The sequence below is a fragment of the Ascaphus truei genome, chromosome 21 (assembly GCF_040206685.1).
Source record: "Ascaphus truei isolate aAscTru1 chromosome 21, aAscTru1.hap1, whole genome shotgun sequence".
Classification (NCBI taxonomy): Eukaryota; Metazoa; Chordata; class Amphibia; order Anura; family Ascaphidae; genus Ascaphus; species Ascaphus truei.
Genome location: NC_134503.1, coordinates 17,650,166 through 17,668,399, shown reverse-complemented (window position 1 = coordinate 17,668,399; position 18,234 = coordinate 17,650,166). Strand labels below are relative to the sequence as shown.

At 44.3% G+C, this 18,234-nt stretch overlaps 1 protein-coding gene across 7 annotated transcripts in view; it reads left to right on the top strand.

The window, feature by feature from the left end:
- Positions 1 to 14,477: 14,477 nt before the first annotated feature.
- WDR31 (WD repeat domain 31) overlaps positions 14,478 to 18,234 on the top strand; it is a 35,465-nt gene continuing 31,708 nt past the window's right edge. For 5 of the 7 annotated variants that reach the window (XM_075579215.1, XM_075579212.1, XM_075579217.1 and 2 more), the window contains exon 1: positions 14,478 to 14,608. The gene's annotated coding sequence lies outside the window, so the exon portion shown is untranslated. The remainder of the gene's footprint in view (positions 14,609 to 18,234) is intronic. The other 2 variants (XM_075579213.1, XM_075579214.1) reach the window with 2 other exon arrangements.

Here is an 18,234-nt window from a genome sequence, read left to right as displayed (position 1 = left end):
CTGGGAGGAGCCAGGGACTGCAACTGAAACAGCTAGAGGTCGCCAGAAAGTTATATGGGAAACTGCCTTGTGGGGTATTCATTAAACTTGAAACCTAACCAGAAACAGAGCAAATGAGTCAATGGCTTTGAACACCTTCTCCACCCAAGATAAATCATTAATACTCTGTGGTTACAAAGCTGCTGGGTGATCTGGACGTTATTCCTAAATACATGAATATAAATCCACTGTAGAGTGCCCTATTGCCAGTGTAGCGATATTATAAGAGTTCAGAAAAAAATACATTATTATAAATCAATTGCTGATCCATTATCGCTTTGAGCCTAGATATTAAAACGTTTGCTATATTGTGACATGATTAGAAACCACCTTTGAAGTACCTTATTGCCATTAGTGTTGATTTGTGTTACAGTTAAGAAAATGACATCATTATAATTATACTCCAGAGGAATTTACAGCTATCTAACTGATACTGTAACAGTTTAGAAAATTCTGCCTGGATATAACCCAACTCTGTAGTGCCTGAGTGCCTTATTGCCTTGCTACTGACATTGTAACTGATTTGAGGCAGTCGATCCCAGCTCAGATCATGGGTACATTATGGCCACAGTTGATACTAGAGTAAACAATGACTTATTTAATGTATTATTATTTAACACGCTCGGTTGGCATGCTGGTAATAGTGTAACTCGTCGCTTGTTACATTTGATGTTATTAGTATTTGTTCCCTATAATTATTAGATGGTTCCCTATAATTATTAGATGCTAACAGCCTGTTCTGTCTCTCTAGATTCATTGTGAAATGTTTAACCCCTTAAGTGCCAGGAGACCAGCACCACAGCACAGATACCACTATTTAGCAAAGTCCGCTGAACAATGGGTGCAAAAAAAAACCAGCAACAGATTTTCAAAAACATATATATGTATATCCCATTGAAATGACCGCAATGGGCTGTTTTTAACCCTGCGATCATCAGAAGGGTTTGCAATGCACTGCTTTGCAGTGCCCCTCTGGCACGCCAGGAGTTCATTTAAACTGGTACTGTCTTGTTGCACCAATTTTGTGGCTGTGGTACTTTAACCGTAGAGCCAGGCAAGGTGTGGCTGGCTGGTCTGGCAGCAAAGGGGTTAACCGATAACCAGTAATCAAAGGGGCTTAAAAAAAAAGTAGTGGTACTGTGCCTGATTCAGCCGCAAAAGATAGGGCAGAAAAATGTATACAGCATTTATAATCTATAAATAGAGTGAGAGAAGGGCCGAAAGAGCAGCTGAGTGAGTGAACATAGATTGTAAGCTCTGAGGGGCAGGGACTGTGTCTGTAGAATCCCTATGTGCTGCGTACCGCGCGCTATACTGTAATTGTGAAGCTTTGAGTCCCATTGGGAGAAAAGCGCTATATGAAATAAAGTTATTATTATTAATAATAATAAGTAAAGTTGTTTTTTCTTTAAAAGGAAAGTGGAAATAGGTGCATAAATTGAAAAGTAGAGATACTCTTGAATCAACCTCATGTTAAGTTACAAGTAGAACAGTGCAAAATTGTCCCCAAACCAGGCGAATTGTGCCTCTTTTTTGAATCTTTGTATATTATTTCAGGAAGCACATTTGAAGAAATGCGTATATACTACTGCCGTGTTTGCATCTTTGTCACGCAGTACGTGCATTTTTGAGCAAGGGTGAAGTTTTGCGAAACTGTTTGTGAAACACGCAGAACTACGAGGAAGAAAATCTCAGCCATGAGATATTTCATGCTCTCCACTTATTTACTCCTCCCTACATACCAGGTTTGATCTCTCGCTATGCCTCTACTCGCCTCCTGTGCTCTACCCATGACTGTCTCCTTTCTACTCCTTTCATCTCTACTACTTTCATTTGCCTTAAACATGTTTCCCTCACTGCCTCTTACCTGTGGACCTCCCTCACACTCTGTGTACGCCAAGCACCTTCTCTCCCCACCTTTAAAACAAACCTTAAAACTCTCCCCTTAAATGAAGCAATTCACTAGCCTACTGTAGACTCATGGCTACAGTCAACTCACCTACAGTCACTCCTATCAACCATTGTGGCCAAGCACTGCCATCTACTGCATTATTAATCCCCTACCTTCTGTCTCTGTAAGTCTCCCAGCATGCCGCTAGATTGTAAGCTCTTCGGGGCAAGGATTTCCTTTCCTACTGTTTGATTTTGTTTGTTGCACTTATTGTTTTATACTTCCCTGTACTGTATTGTCTCTTTTGTAAAGCGCTGAGTATAGCTATGGGCGCTATATAAATAAAGATATACATAGATACATTGGCACCTATTGAGATCTGACTCCAAAAGACTGTACAGGCGTACCCCGCATTAACGTACGCAATGGGACCGGAGCATGTATGTAAAGCGAAAATGTACTTAAAGTGAAGCACTCCCTTTTCCCCACTTATCGATGCATGTACTGTACTGCAATCTTTATATACGTGCTTAACTGATGTAAATAACGCATTTGTAACAGGCTCTATAGTCTCCCTGCTTGCGCACAGCTTCGGTACAGGTATTGCAGTTCAGGACGTGATGACAGGCACATGCGTGAGCTGCCGATTGCCTATTGGGCGATATGTACTTACTCGCGAGTGTACTTAAAGTGAGTGTACTTAAAGCGGGGTATGCCTGTACTGCAATCGCCATATACGTGCATAACTGATGTAAATATCGCATTTGTATCAGGCTCTATATAGTCTCCCCGCTTGCGCACAGCTTCGGTACAGGTAGGGAGCCGGTTTGCTGTTCAGGACGTGCTCACATGCGCATGCGCGAGCTGCCGTTTGCCTATTGAGCGAGATGTACTTACTCGCGAGTGTACTTAAAGTGAGTGCCCTTAAACCGGGGTATGCCTGTACACGGTCCCAAGGTTCCACAAAGAATGCGGCCGCTCCTCCTCCTCTTACCGTGCACCTCACAACTGGAACAGTCGACCAGAGACTCTCAAAGTCCCACCAGGCTAAATTCTTTCAAGACTTCAGCTGTCTCACATTTTAATCTGGTCTGTAACTGTTACATACGCCTATAATATATATTATCTCTGTGCATGAAATGTCTTTAAATATAATGTATAACCCTGTTCATTTAATATAACCATGTATTGCCATCATAACTCTGTGCCCAGGACATATTTGAAAACGAGAGGTAACTCTCAATGTGTTACTTCCTGGTAAAAATCTTTTATAAAATAAAAATATATAAATAAATGAAAACCTTTCCAAGCGAACCGCTGGTTCTGTGATCTGCTTCAGTAAGATGCTTCTCATAGTTACTGTATTTTTGAACCATCCCTTGCTATGGAAATGGTGATGAATACTGTTAATCAGCGAGTCAGGTCCAACATGTTAAACCCGTTTTCCAAGAAAATCACTTCACCTCTTTTTCTTGCCCGGGACTGACACCCTGGGTGATAGCTCTCAATGTGATCTGCATGGGGACACTCAATGTGATCTGCATGGGGACACTCAATGTGATCTGCATGGGGACACTCAATGTGATCTGCATGGGGACACTCAATGTGATCTGCATGGGGACACTCAATGTGATCTGCATGGGGACACTCAATGTGATCTGCATGGGGACCCTCCTATCTTATCTACGAATGGGCAGAACCACTTGTAGGTCAACACATTTTCTAAATAACTCACCAGCATATGTGCTGCTTTTGAAAGATCCAATAATCCTGTTTTACTTTCGGTTAAAAATGAATATATGCAGGTCTCCTCTGGGACAGAGATACAAAGTAGCGCTCTACTCGCCAGTTCACAATGCAATTCTTAATTTATTGTGACAGCCAAGAACAGTGGAGAAACAATGTTTCAGGTCCCATATGGACCTTTCCTCAGGACCTCCATATGGGACCTGAAACGTTGTTTCTCCTCTGTTCTTGGCTGTCACAATAAATGAAGAATTGCATTATGAACTTGCGAGTACAAGAAGTCTTCGTTACCCAACGTTTCACTTTACAACGAATGGCATATCCAACGCTTTACAATGCAACCCTATGGGCCGTTTTTCGACGCCGGAATGCGTTATCCAACGCTCACCGCCACTGATTAACATGGGACTCACTTTACAACGCTTTCACTATCCAACGCTACTTCCAGAACGGATTCTGTTGGATAACCGAGGACCGCCTGTAGAGCTCTACTTTGTACCTCTGTCCTACAGGAGACCTGCATTTTGAGGAATTTGTTTGTCTATCTTGTGTTGGCCACACAAGCCGAATTCTCCACGCCTGAAACTGTCTCCCCGCACTTAGGAACTTCAAAAATGAATATAAGTTTCTACCATTCACCCCCACTCCGACCTCCCCTACCCACTCAACCGCCATCCCATCACTCCTAGGCACTTAGCTATTGTGGCCGCCTCCCCCCCTTCTGAACCGCAGTGTCAAATGACACCGCAGACTTCACATGGAGTCGCCTTGCCATGGTAACGCGGCATCATGATGTCATTTGACGCTGCGATGTTGCGTTGCCATGGCAACAAGGTGCTGTGTGTCGCCACATTGGTGACATCACGCTGCGGTTCAGAAGGAGGAGGCGGGCGGCAGGTAAGGAGGTCGCCGCAACAGCTAAGTGACTTCCCACCAGGCTCGATAGGCTCGAGAGTGCAGCAAAAGTATATGGGGGTGGACATTTTTGTCACCCCAAAATTGCTGCCCTAAGCCCGGGCCTAATGGGAAATCCGCCACCGCTCCTACCCCTCTCCTACTCACCCCACCCCTCCTCTTTTTATTCCTCTACCCTCCTCTCTAGATTTTGTTACTCGCCTTGTGGAAAAACTCGAATACAATTTTGAATCAGGGAAAAAAAGAAATAAAAAGGATGAATATGCTTTATTTTTCTCCAGCTCCTACAGAACTCGAGCTAGTTACGCGTATCTGTGTGACTGAGGATATCTTCGTAATCAAAACAAAGACAGCAATTCACCTCTAGTTTGGAGGAGTGACAAACCGTTACCACCTATAGACATTAGGTAAATAATGTAGAAACCCGCCGCAGCTTTTGTTTAGCATGGGAACATTCTGTTAAAATAATTATTTTACATGACATCACGCGGCAGGTTCGCCCTCATTGGCTGAACCGCCGGGGGCGTAGCCTAGCGCTCCGTCGCGTGTCCTGCTCCCAATTCTGGTTCCAGGAGAATTTTTATTTTTATAGCTAGGGCTCGACAAATGCACTCGTCCCCTCGTCTGGGGCGAGTGCATTTTGCCCCCCTGTCGAGTGCTGACGAGGCGGCGGGTTGCGGCATCTCCTGGCATTCTCCTGCAAGTCCTGCGTCCCCCTCTGCAAATCCCATGAAAATGGCTTTGCGATGCCATGACAACGAGACACTACATGACGTCACACTGCATCAAGTTGCCATGACAACTTGACGCTGCGTGATGTCGTGACGTCAAGTAGTATCCCATTGTCATGGCATCGCGGCGTCATTTGACGCCGCGCAGCCATTTTCATGGTATTTGCAGAGGGAGAGACACGGAAGTTGCAGGAGAATGCCGGGAGACACAGCATCCCCGCCGCCTGTAAGCACACAACATAGGAAGGGGGGAGTGAGTGGGAGGGGGGTAACTTTTTTCGGGGGGGGGGCGCGAGTGTCTTTTTTTTTTTTTTGGCGAGCGACACTTTTTACTATTTATTGAGTCCTGTTTATAGCTATGGAATTTTTTTTACCTTTAATCAGTTGAGTACAAGAGCAACTAGATTGGTCATCACTCGAGTCTAGGAGCAAAGTTCACCTTTCCTGTCGTGCCTTCAAATTCTTTATGGGCAAGCTACCCAGCTACCTGAACAAGCTCCTCACCCCTACCACATGCAGTACCTATCACCTGAGATCAGACTCCAAAAGACTGTTCATGGTCCCAAGGCTCAACAAAGTATCCGGCCGTTTCTCCTTCTCCTACCGCGCACCCCAAAACTGGAACAACCTACCAGAGACTCTCATATCCACCACCAGCTTAAGTTCTTTCAAATCTAAGGCTGTCACACATTTTAATCTGGTCTGTAACTGTTTCATACGCCATACCATAAATTATCTTTAACTGTGCATGCAATGTCTTGTATATAATGTATACCCTGCTCATTATGTAACTGTATTTGTAAACATGTATTATTTGTCTTAACTCTGTGCCCAGGACATACTTGAAAATGAGAGGTAATGCTCAATGTATTACTTCCTAGTAAAATATTTTATAAATAAAATAATAAATAATCTGCAACATGTCCACTCTAGCATTTAAGGGTTAATAAAAAAAAATGGTGCTGATTTTGTGTAACTGGGAGCCGTTGATAAATAACCCCTATTGATGAACGGTCAATGGTGCCCCATCCAGTTACCTAACATTAGCGGGTGTGCCCCAAGTGCAATTACAAGTATACTGTTCTGTGATCTGGAGCGGGAAGGAGCTTTTGTATTTGATGTTGTATACAAATTTGATCCTGCCATGGATTATTGCCCTGAAACCGTGAGTCAAGTTCAACATGTTCAACCAGTTCCTCCAAGAAAACCATTCAGCTTTAATTCCTATTATATCCCAGGACTGACCGTTTAGAATAAAGGGGTAAACATATAGGGCTATATTTGCTAAGCAGTTTTCTGCTATAAGCCACCTTCCAGCACTGGAAGAATCCAGTTTATTCAAGTCGTTGGGCTATAAGCCGGAAAGTGTTTTATGTTAGAAGATGGTTTATCTTGTGTTATCTAACTATATATTCCCTGTCTTTAAAAATAAACCGTCTCTAAAAAGTTGTACTGAGTATGACTACATTGTTGCAAACCAGTAACTTTTTGCTGTAGATAATTAATTTGATGGACAACGAAGTTCAAAAAAGACATAGGAAACTAGTAGAGACATCAACATTTTTAGAATCACCCATCTGATATAACCCTTTATACACACACTGGCCGCCCCTTCCTATATCTATAGGAGGCTTCCTCATAATACAAAGAAAATAATTCCCTATTTCCCCTTGCCCTTTTAAAACGTTTCCCCCATCCCACTACAAGTTAAAGCAATATAAGCCATAAAGCACTTGTTCCGTTTGCTTCTGCTTCAACTATTGACCTTATTGCTGATGCAGTGGCTCTGTGGTTGGTGGAGATCATCAATAGATCCCTTGCTGTGGGGGAGGTGCCGGTGGCCTTGAAAAAGATTGTCTGGAAAGGGCCGGCTTCTTTGACCCCATGTAGTATGGCTTTAGAGCCGATCATGGAACAGAGTCGACCCTGATCTGTGTGGTGGATGACTTAGCGATGGCCATAGACAAGGGTTGTGTTTCTGCTCTTGTCATGTTGGACATCTCAGCGGCCGGCGACACAATTGATTATGGCGTGCTGCTGCACCGCCTGAGGGATCTAGTTGGTATCGGTGGGACCGCATTACAATGGGTTACTTCGTTCCTAAAGGGCCAGACCAAGCAGGTAGCTATGGGGTGCCATGTATCAACGGTGGAACCTGTCCCCTTTTGGGTCCTTCAAGGATCGTGTCACCGCTCCTATTCAACATGTATGTAAGACTGCTGGGCAATAACATCCGGAACCATGGTCTGAAGTGCCACCAGTATACTGATGACATCCAGATCTATGTTTCTTTCTCAGGAGGGTCTGCCTCTATGTGCCAAAGGTACTGCACCCTGCACTGGGTGGGCAAGCCTTCTCGTGTGCAGCTTCAGAGGTCTGGAACTCACTACCACCAGAGCTCAGGTGTATACCAACCTTACCACTGAGCTCGGTGTAAGACTTACCTCTTCCTTCTGAATTTTCGTGTCTAACAAAACAACTGTATATCATTTTAATTTGTTTAACTGTAAGGTATTGCGATGCCCCCTTAAGTGGGGGCGTGCTTTTACTCCATAAATAAAATGATGATGGCGCTGGCAGAGAGGCCTACAATATATTGCAGCATATGAGCTGTTAATGTCTCCCAGGGGGGAAATGGATCAGAATCCCCAAAGCTGCAAAATTAGGGAAAAACGGAGCAAGGGATTTGCAAATGAAGAAAATCTCACAAACCGGTTGCAGTTTTTATACTCTAGTTTTCCTGTTTGGCAGACTTGAGTTTGCACGATGCAGCTGAAGAAGGGCCAGGTAGACCAGAAACATTATGAAGCAGATGAACTGTTCATATCGTGATTCACAATCTGGACGTTTTTTGGTGTTTATTTTGTACACATTAAAACGGAGATGAAATTGAGGAAAATAAAAAATAAAATCGGGAACAATTGGGATTTCTCCCCCCTCCCCCCCATATACAGTATACATATTTTACCTTAAGCCGTACCATATGCAACAAAATAGGCGGGCAGCATCTCCTTGAGATGTACATGAGCCAATCCTAGCGCAATATTAACTTTGCTGTTCTGTGCAGGCTGATCTACACTGTTTTACTACATGAAATGTTTCAATCTGAGCTGTAGGACACAATTGTGTAAAGCGTTCGTTTTTGTTAACAAAAAACGGGTGTAAAATCGGTAAAAAAAACAACAGAATTCCATTGATAAAACAAACCCAGTAATTTTTTGGTAAATACTAAAAGCACAGAACACTGTGTGTATGTAACCATCTCAGAACTGATCTCTGGAAGCAAGCTGGGGGTTTATCCACTCGGTAAGAACCTATGAACTGAAGCATCGGATGGTTTAACTGAAGAACATCTGCATTCCCTGGCTTCTGTGCCTGTTTGGTGGATGCCTGGGCCGCTCCCTTACTGTGGTATGGATGGTGCCGCAATAAAGAAATGTGGAACAATGATTGTATACTGTAAATAGCAATAATATAATAATATTAGCATGTTCTTGTATAGCGCTGCTAGTTTTACGTAGCGCTTTACAGAGACATTTTGCAGACACAGTCCCTGCCCCGTAGAGCTTACAATCTATGTTTTTGGTGCCTGAGGCAAAGGGAGATAAAGTGACTTGCTGTAACGCGTAGCTCACCACAAACGAAGCACGACCGCGGTGCTGAGGTAGGGAATTGGTTAACACCGACCCACAGCCACACGGGCGAGCCTATGATGTAGAGTAGTCATGCAAGCCGGGTCAGGATTATAGATAGGAGAATAGTTATGATTACTTGCCAGGTCAGGAGTGGAGAGTAGCGGATCGTTGGGGTACGTAGCCAGGTTCAGGATAGGAGAGTATCGGATCGTTGGAGTACTAAGCCAAGGTCAGGACTGGAGACTGGAGAATGGTCGTTCGTAGCTGGATTAGGAGAGGTGCGGAATCCAAGAGTCAAGCAGGATCAGGCAACAAGAGGTTAATCAGCAAGGTCACAGGAACTGGAATGCAGCAAGGCACGGCGTCACACTAGACTATGCTCAGCAAAGACTGAATGCAGCAGGAAGGTATATAAAAGAGGAGCCTCCAATAGCCAGCCAGGGTGGAACCAGGAAGTAGATCTCAATAGGCTGCTGGTGCACGGAGGCGTGCCCTAGGATGCAGCCTAATCAGGGATGGGGGCGGAACCGATTGCGCGCCAACCCGCGCGCGTCACTGAGGTCAGAGGGCAGAGCCTGAGGCGCGTGTCACTCCCACGCCGATCCTGTCCATCACCAGAGTGGGGGCGGGGCTTGGAACGCGCGTCAGAGGGGAGGCTGGACGAGCGCACCCGTCGTGCGTCAGAGCGGGGTGCAGAGACAGAATCCGCGGACGGGGAATCAGACCGCACAAGATCCGCGCGCGTAATCGAATCACGAGACCGCGCATCCTGAGTGTCCGTCACGGAAGGTTTATTGAGGTGAGGAGATGGTCTGCTACCGCCAGGATGGCGAATCCTCACACTTGCCCATGGTCACAAGGAGCTGACACTGGGAATTGAACCACGTTCCTCTGCTTCAAACTCCGTGCCAGTCAGTGTCTTTACTCACAGAGCAACTCCTTCAGCACAATAATCAAATGCATGTGATCATAAACAGAATAAATAAGATACAATACTGTCCAATGGTCATCTGCTGCTCGACCCAAAAGGGAATCTTCCCAAGATCCCCGTGGAAATGTTGCAGTAGAGTGCAGGGAGCACAGATATAGTGCATGGAAGATATAGAAATAAAAGGAAGAAATGTGGACAAACTTTATGGATTCTGGGCCTGTTGCCCTGGCAACTCCCCTTTACTCCTCTGTGAGTTGGGCTGCCCCACCGCCCCCTGCTATTTGGTGCAGTCCTGTCCTTTTCCTGCATATCAGGTCATATCCCCTTCCTTTTCAAGCCAGCAACCATTGTAAGTAGCCATCCCTCTCATTGTTTCCCCAGAACAAAGTATTGCTTTTTCACCTTCCTCTCACAAATGTTACCTTCGAGTTCAATTATGCTTCTTTTTACCCCTTCCAATAAAGTTACAGAATATAAGAAGGATTCTGTGTACATTTACATTAGAAAAGAGGTGTCTAAGAGGGGATATGATAACTATATACAAATATATTCAGGGACAGTACAAGGTGCTTTCAAAAGAACTATTCATCTCAAGGGTAGTACAAAGGACTCGGGGGGCATTCCTTAAGGTTGGAGGAAAGGATATTTCACCAGCAACAAAGGAAAGGGTTCTTTACAGTAAGGGCAGTTAAAATGTGGAATTCATTACCCATGGAGACTGTGATGGCAGATACAATAGATTTGTACAAAAAAGGTTGGACATCATTTTAGAAAGGAACGGTATACAGGGATATACCAAATAAGTAAACATGGGAAGGATGTTGATCCAGAGAGTAATCTGATTGCCAATTCTTGGAGTCAGGAAGGAATGTATTTCCCTCTTGTGAGATACCATTGGATGATATTTCACTGGGGGTTATTTGTTTGCCTTGCTCTGGGTCAATATACTATAAGTATGGATATAGGATAAAGTATCTCGTCTAAATTTAGCATAGGTTGAACTAATGGATGCATGTCTTTTTTAAACCTCATCTACTATGTAACTATGTATGTAACTATGTAAAGGGATAGAGTTTAACTGCCTAATCCTACTCATGAGCCTGGGCATTTTTGTTCATGAGACATTAACAGACCCCCCATACAATCTAGGATATTTTTTGTCATGACCAAGTCACTGCCGCCATTAGCCGCCACTCACCTCGCAGGGACATTTCGCCGCCAAGGTAAATCCCCTAACCTTACCCCAATATTAATCCCTAATACTAACGCTACCCCCTACCCAAAATACCTTCCCCTTATCCCCTACCCATTAAACCTTAACCCTTAAACCCCTTACTTTAAGCTTACACTAAAACACCTGTCCATAATCCCTTACCCTCATTCCCTACCCTAAAAATGTAACTTCTTTCTCTAAAACCACTATTCTTAATCCCCTACCCTAAAAACCTAACCCCTATCCATAACCCCCTTCCCTAACCGCTAAAACTCCTTAAGTTAACTTACCTTATTGGAAAAGTGGCCGGCGGCTGAGTGTCCAGTGGCAGAGCGGTTGCGGCGAAGGGTTCCTCGGCGGCCAAACAGCCGATACCAAATGTCCGATACCGCTCCCTATATTGGTAATTATTACTAAGGCTATATAAAAGGGAGAGGAGCAATTACAGTGTACTTGACGGTAGCTATACAAAGCCAAAGTAAACCGTGATGTGACACTTGTCTGACGTCTGCAGTCACTGCCAAGGCTAATGCTATGTATCGTTATAATTAATAATAAACAGTGCCAGATGGTTATTTAAATAAATCCCTTTGGATGTAATGGCTGTTTGTAGAGAGGCTGTTGTAGAAAAGGGCAGGGCCAACATTTTCCAACGCATTAATCCCCAATCAAAGAATGAGTTTATTATGATTTGTCACTGGAAACCAGAACTTAACACCGGGATCACGCTACCAGACAGGACAAAGCAGTTCAATAAAGAGTATTTATTCTGGCCGGAGCCAGCAAACACAGGACAAATCACAATCAGAGTTTACAGTCACCAAAACAGGGAATACTAGGGGTGGGGCGGATCCTAGGTACCAGGCATCTCTTCCAAGACTTACCCGGGTTTTGCTTCCACTCCTGGGCGGGTAGGGACCATCCAGACCTCTCTGGTGCAAGTCGCGGTTGAGCACTTTCAAATTCTCTGATCAAAAGTCCTGTTCTCAGCCTCTCCGCCAACTCACAGTGCCACAGCACAGAAGCACTTTTAAATCTCTTGCTTGGTTAGGCGCGTGGCCTCGTTTTCAGGCATCTCCGGCACAGCCTCGGAGCACACCGCACAGTCCTCCACGACAGCATCAGAATGAGACCTGGAAGTCTGATCGGGTTCCTCTTATAAAGATTCCTAGCATAGGGAATCATAGAAGACAGGGGCCGCGACCAATCACAGCGCGGATGCTGCACGGGAACCAATCGAGACGAGATGGGCTCGCCCGCGTTGGCCAATCAGAGCTGGGGGCAGAGGCAAGTTAAAGGGCAGGAAGGGAAATATGAATGGGCCAATGGGAGCAGCGCCTACAAACAGGAGCTCCGCAACACCCTCCCCGGCCGACAGGAGCTCCGCAACACCCTCCCCGGCCGACAGGAGCTCCGCAACACCCTCCCCGGCCGACAGGAGCTCCGCAATGGCTTCCCCGGCCGGCAGGATATCCCCCGCTGGGCTCAGCGCCAGGCTGGCTGGGGGAACGGCCAAATGCTCTGCTTTTCGGAGCCCCTGGCCACTCTCCCTTTGTTTCCTGCACCCCTCCTCCCCCTCCAGTCCCAGCAATAGCCAGTTCTCCGGACATGCGGGCTGCACAAAGGGTTTCTCAGCCCTGCATGTACAGAGACCGTGGCTCTGCTTCACAGTGTGCACAATCACATTATTATGCTTTAGTGCATTTATGCACACAGGAATAAAAGTGTTACAGGGTAAGCATGGGGCTACTGGGTACATTAAAACGGAGTGGCTCTGGCGTCTGGTTGCCAGAGGAGCCCCAGGAAAGGACAGGCAGGGGCCAGGGACCGGGATTCACCTTTATTTTGCTGGTCCCCGGGCCCCTTTCTGTCACAATTAGTATTGCGTATACGCAAGAGTTAAACAAGGATTTTATGGCAGCATTTTTAATACACAATATCATGCACACCTAAAATAAACAAAACGATCTGTTAGTGTAAGGTGAATGTATAGGGTAACCACATTTTCAAAACTAGGACTCTACACAGATTAAAAAATTATTTAAAAAAAACAAATGACATCACTTAAAGTTTTTTATCAATATATTTAACTGTCTTACCTTCTCCGGCATTGTCCCCTGCGTGGTCCCATGAAGATGGCACTGCAACGTTAAATGGCATTGCGTTACCATGACAACGTGACACCTCATGGTGCCGTGACGTCCCGTTGTCATGGCAACACGACACCATTTGACGTCGCAGAGCCATCTTGACGGGACCACGCAGGGGTAGATGCCACCGCTGGAGAAGGTAAGAGCCGAGGCCTGTGGCGTGTCCCTGATGTGCCTAGAGGTGGGATTAAGAGATAATTACCCCTAAAACCTTTGTCAATTAATATTAAGACGTGTCTGTGAGGTCTCTGCGGGTTGTAGGTGAGAGGTATGTGTTCCCGATATCTCTATAAGATGGAGGTGACAGGTGTATGTGTTCCCGTTATCTCTATAAGATGGAGGTAACAGGTGTATGTGTCCTGATGTCTCTGTATGACGGAGGTGACAGGTGTATGTGCCCCTGATGTCTCTATATGATGTAGGTATCAGGTGTCTGTGTCCCTGATGTCCCTATAGGATGGATGTGACAGGTGTATGTGTCCCTGATGTCCCTATAGGATGGATGTGACAGGTGTATGTGTCCCTGATGTATCTATATGACGGAGGTGACAGGTGTATGTGTCCCTGATGTCTCTATATGACGGAGGTGACAGGTGCATATGTCCCTGATGTCTCTATAATATGGAGGTTACTGGTGTATGTGCCCCTGATGTCTCTATATGACGGAGGTGACAGGTGTATGTGTCCCTGATGTCTCTATATGATGGAGGTGACAGGTGTATGTGTCCCTGATGTTTCTATATGACGGAGGTGACAGGTGTATGTGTCCCTGATGTCTCTATATGATGGAGGTGACAGGTGTATGTGTCTGCCGTTTGTGACGCGTGACAACGGTGTGAATTGTATCCTTTGTGTTTCTTCATGTGGCTGGAACAGTAGTGGTTCTGTGTATGACTTAAAATAAAAATCCCATCATTAACACTGAGCAAGGCCTATTTTTACCATATTTACAGGGATTGACACCATACTTAAAAAGAAATGGGAAAAGCTTTCTAAAATACATCGATTTGTATTTAAATAAAAAGTGATAACATAAGTTTGTTAAAGAGTTCTACTCTGGGGTGGTAAATAAAAAGTAGTGGTACTCTAAGCTTATGTGATTAATAAAAAGTAGGGGTACTCTTTACCCCTTGGTATGATTTTGAGCACCAGGTGGGTGTCCTTGCAGCCTATGTGGGAGCGTGTAAGTACAGGTAATCTGAATCTCACACACATCAGCAGGCGGAACTAATGCGCGCGGGTCGCGTGGGGACTCGTTTCAGTGCGACACCCGGTCCCCTGGTTACCGCCGCCGCGTCGCTAAGGAAACGGCTGCACCGGAGGGGAGCACCGGGCACGGAAATGTGTCCTGTACGCGGTAATGTGATGTAGTTACCGGGATGGAGTGGGTAGAATTGGGCATTTAATGCACGAGGTGAAGCACCGTGACAGGCAGTGTGTATACTCACACATAGCTACATCTCTCTATATACATATATACACTTCTATTCCCAGTGACTTGTCTTATTGATATATATATATATATATATATCATGTCTAATTATATAGCATGAAATGGTAATATGCAGAATTATAATACCATGTGTGTAATATATATTTACGTTTATTAAGGTCTGTGTGTTTTTGACAGAACTGTCTATTTTCCTGTGCCGTGTTTATTCTATAATTGTATGTCAAATTATTTGACATTGGAGCACCCAGGTGAATGAGAACGTTCTCCGTGAGTGCCCTCTAAACCCTGTGATTATATAACTCAAAGCTGTGACCATGCAGCAAGCTTAAGCCTATAGGGAACCATGTTAATAATGGTTTTTGAAGCAAAAAGTGGCACTGAGTGCTCATTTGCATGTCATTTCCCAGAATCCCTTGCTGCAGTGGAAGTGCTGTATGCTGGGTGATAATGGGGAAAGGCGGGGTTGCAGACCTGCCTAAGACATGCAGATGAGCATACAGTTGTATTTGCATATATATATATATATATATATATATATATATATATATATATATATATATATATATATATACATACACACACACACACACACACACACACACACACACACACACACACACACAAAAGAAGAAAAAGAAACCTCACAAAAAGCACTCAGACTTATATTGCAAAATAATAATACATTTATTGAATCAAAATATAAAGAAAAACAAGAAAGCTAACTGAAACCCTAACTACTGAACTCAAAGAGTATCAATAAACAAAAAATAAAAATGGGACTGACTCTTACAACACAAAAATAAGGAGAAAAAATAAACAAAACCTCAATCTATAAAACCACTATGGGGACCAAGTACCCATAGTGATTAACAACCGGCCAGTCATATAATGAGGAGATGGTATAGAAAAACAATAAAGGCAAATGCCCTAAACTCCAAAATATGTAAAAAGAAATATGTGGTGTAAGCCCACCAGGAAAGATGTCAAGAAACACAGATAAACAGAATCATGACACAGTAATAACACTAAACATGTCTAAACCCATATGTAGGGCACTGTAATAAACCCTCCATATACTGCTGCGGCCGAGTTTATTCGAGCATTTGCCCGTTCTCGGCCGCAGCAGTAGCCTGGCGCGCGCCGGAGGGTGACGGGCGCGCGCCGAAGCAGCGGAAGAGCGCCCTCCGATCGGGGCGCTCTCCCTCCCGCTGCCGGGTCCGCCGGGTCCCCCGGAACCCCCTGCCGCTGTCCCCCACATCGCGGGACACCAGGGCTCCCTCGGGGAGCCCTGGACGCGCGTGCAGGGGGCGCAGGCTCCCGATGACGCGTGACCGCGCGGCGGCCACTAGCAAGCCGGGAAATCTCCCGGCTTGCGGATCTGGCCGATGAGCAATAAAGTGTGTCGGTAGTGTAGCATAGAACTACAAATGTAGCTCACATGAACGGGAGAGGAGCAGTGGAAATAATTCAGTGACCCAAACATAAACCTACAATATGATCACATACAGGAGACTGGTCACGCACTTAATAAAAAATTGAATACCAGTTCATTAACTGATGAATGCTGCAATGGCATTATGTGTGAACCAGAGTAAAGAGTATACTCAGCTCCTGACGGTGCATAGATGGTCTGAGTTCAGTGTAGCTTAGTGTCCTGGACGGGATCACCCCAGCCGGAGTGAATCACCAACACCTAGAGAAAGTCCAATCCAAAAATATAGAGTCCAAACGAGGCCAGCAGTCAGGGCCAGTAGCAGATAAATACCACAACGCGTTTCGCCCCCACGGGGGTGGTATTTATCTGGTGGTATTTATCTGCTACTGGTCAGTTTAAATTGTAAAATAGGGGTTCATTCATCTCACAAGCATCAGGGGTAAATACAAGAAAGAAGGGAGCGACGTTTCAGACCTCCCGGTCCATATATATATATATATATATATATATATATATATATATATATATATATATATATATATATATATATATATATATATATATATATATATATATATATATATATATATATAACAACAACAACAAAAGTCCCTCTAAGAAGCACACAGGTATATAGGGATAATAACAAAGTTTATTGTAATAAAAACGGGACAAAAGAGGATAAAATGAAGGGGGACATGTACCTACAGTCTGGAGGGGAAGGAACTATGGAGCAAAGATGTGGGCTGTAACAGTGTCTGAACATCAGAACACACAAGCAGAAGCCCAAAAAGGGTCTACTGACAAAGGTGTGCATGCATGATAGGCACACAGGAAGGTGGTTAAGCTCAATAGCTATTACAAAATAAGTACTAATGTACAATAAGATTGTTACCACAAGATACCTTGATGCCAAAATATATAAATCATGCAACACATCAAAAACATGCAAGCAAGCAGTAGATAGAAATAGAAAGGGCTAAATGCCAAATACAGGATGGTAATACCATTTAAGGCTATAAGAGTACATGAGCTCTTACTGTAGCCTATAAAGGCTGAGCATGAAAAAAACAGTCCAAAAGCTTTGCAAGTTCCAAATACATAACCAATAAGCAGAGATGGAAGTATATCCTGCGGGTGGTCCCTAATACCAGATGAAAGGAGTATGTGTCCCCCTGCCAAGCTCCCACTCCTACGCGTTTCGGCCTGGACTGGCCTTCAACTGGGAGTGCTGATTATAAAAACTGGCGTTGCCTGGGGGTGGAAGAGGTGTCCAAAGTAGGGAGTGTGTGTGACCCCCGCAAACCTGTCTGGATCCCTTGGCCTCCCTCACCTCCCTATAGAAAACCGCCCTCTCTTCCTTCCTCGCTGTCCTGGGACGCCCGTCAGAAACCTTAGTAAAGAAAATCTGTTTTATATCTAAACTACAGAAATGTTGAAGAAAAAGCATTTAATAATCACTATAGTAGGGTTGGTTCCTAAGAAATTATACTAAAACTCAGCTGCCCTGAAGCCCTGCACAAAGATGGCTCTGTATATATTCCTATTCATTTATCTCGTGTCTGTTATAATGCATTGTGCTTCTGCATATTAAACATTTTCAACCAGATAATAATCAGAAATAACTATGTTTGTAACCTATAATTATCCGTCGCATGTTTTTTTAAATTAAAATTCACTGAACCTTCACAAGACTATCCACTGAATGTAATTCATCCTACATTATCATTACCTTTATTACAATGTAATGGTTCTTATCCAAGTGCAGTGATTGTTCTCTCTAACATATTTCCCAGCTCAGTATTGACAGCAGGTTCATCTTGGCTATATCTTACCACTATTGGCAATAGAAGTGGCAGTGTTTAATGTTGCATTGAAGAACAAGTAAAAACTCAACTTTTCCCAAACTACACAATACAACGTATGTAACAGAAATGATTAGCATGATTAATTAATGTGTCAACGTATATAGAGACACAATGGTCGATAAACTACGTAATATGGCAATGACAGTATATACTGTAACACGTTATCACATGCTGATATAATAAGCGGATGCTTACAGTCGGATCAAAAATACACGGGATTTAATAGA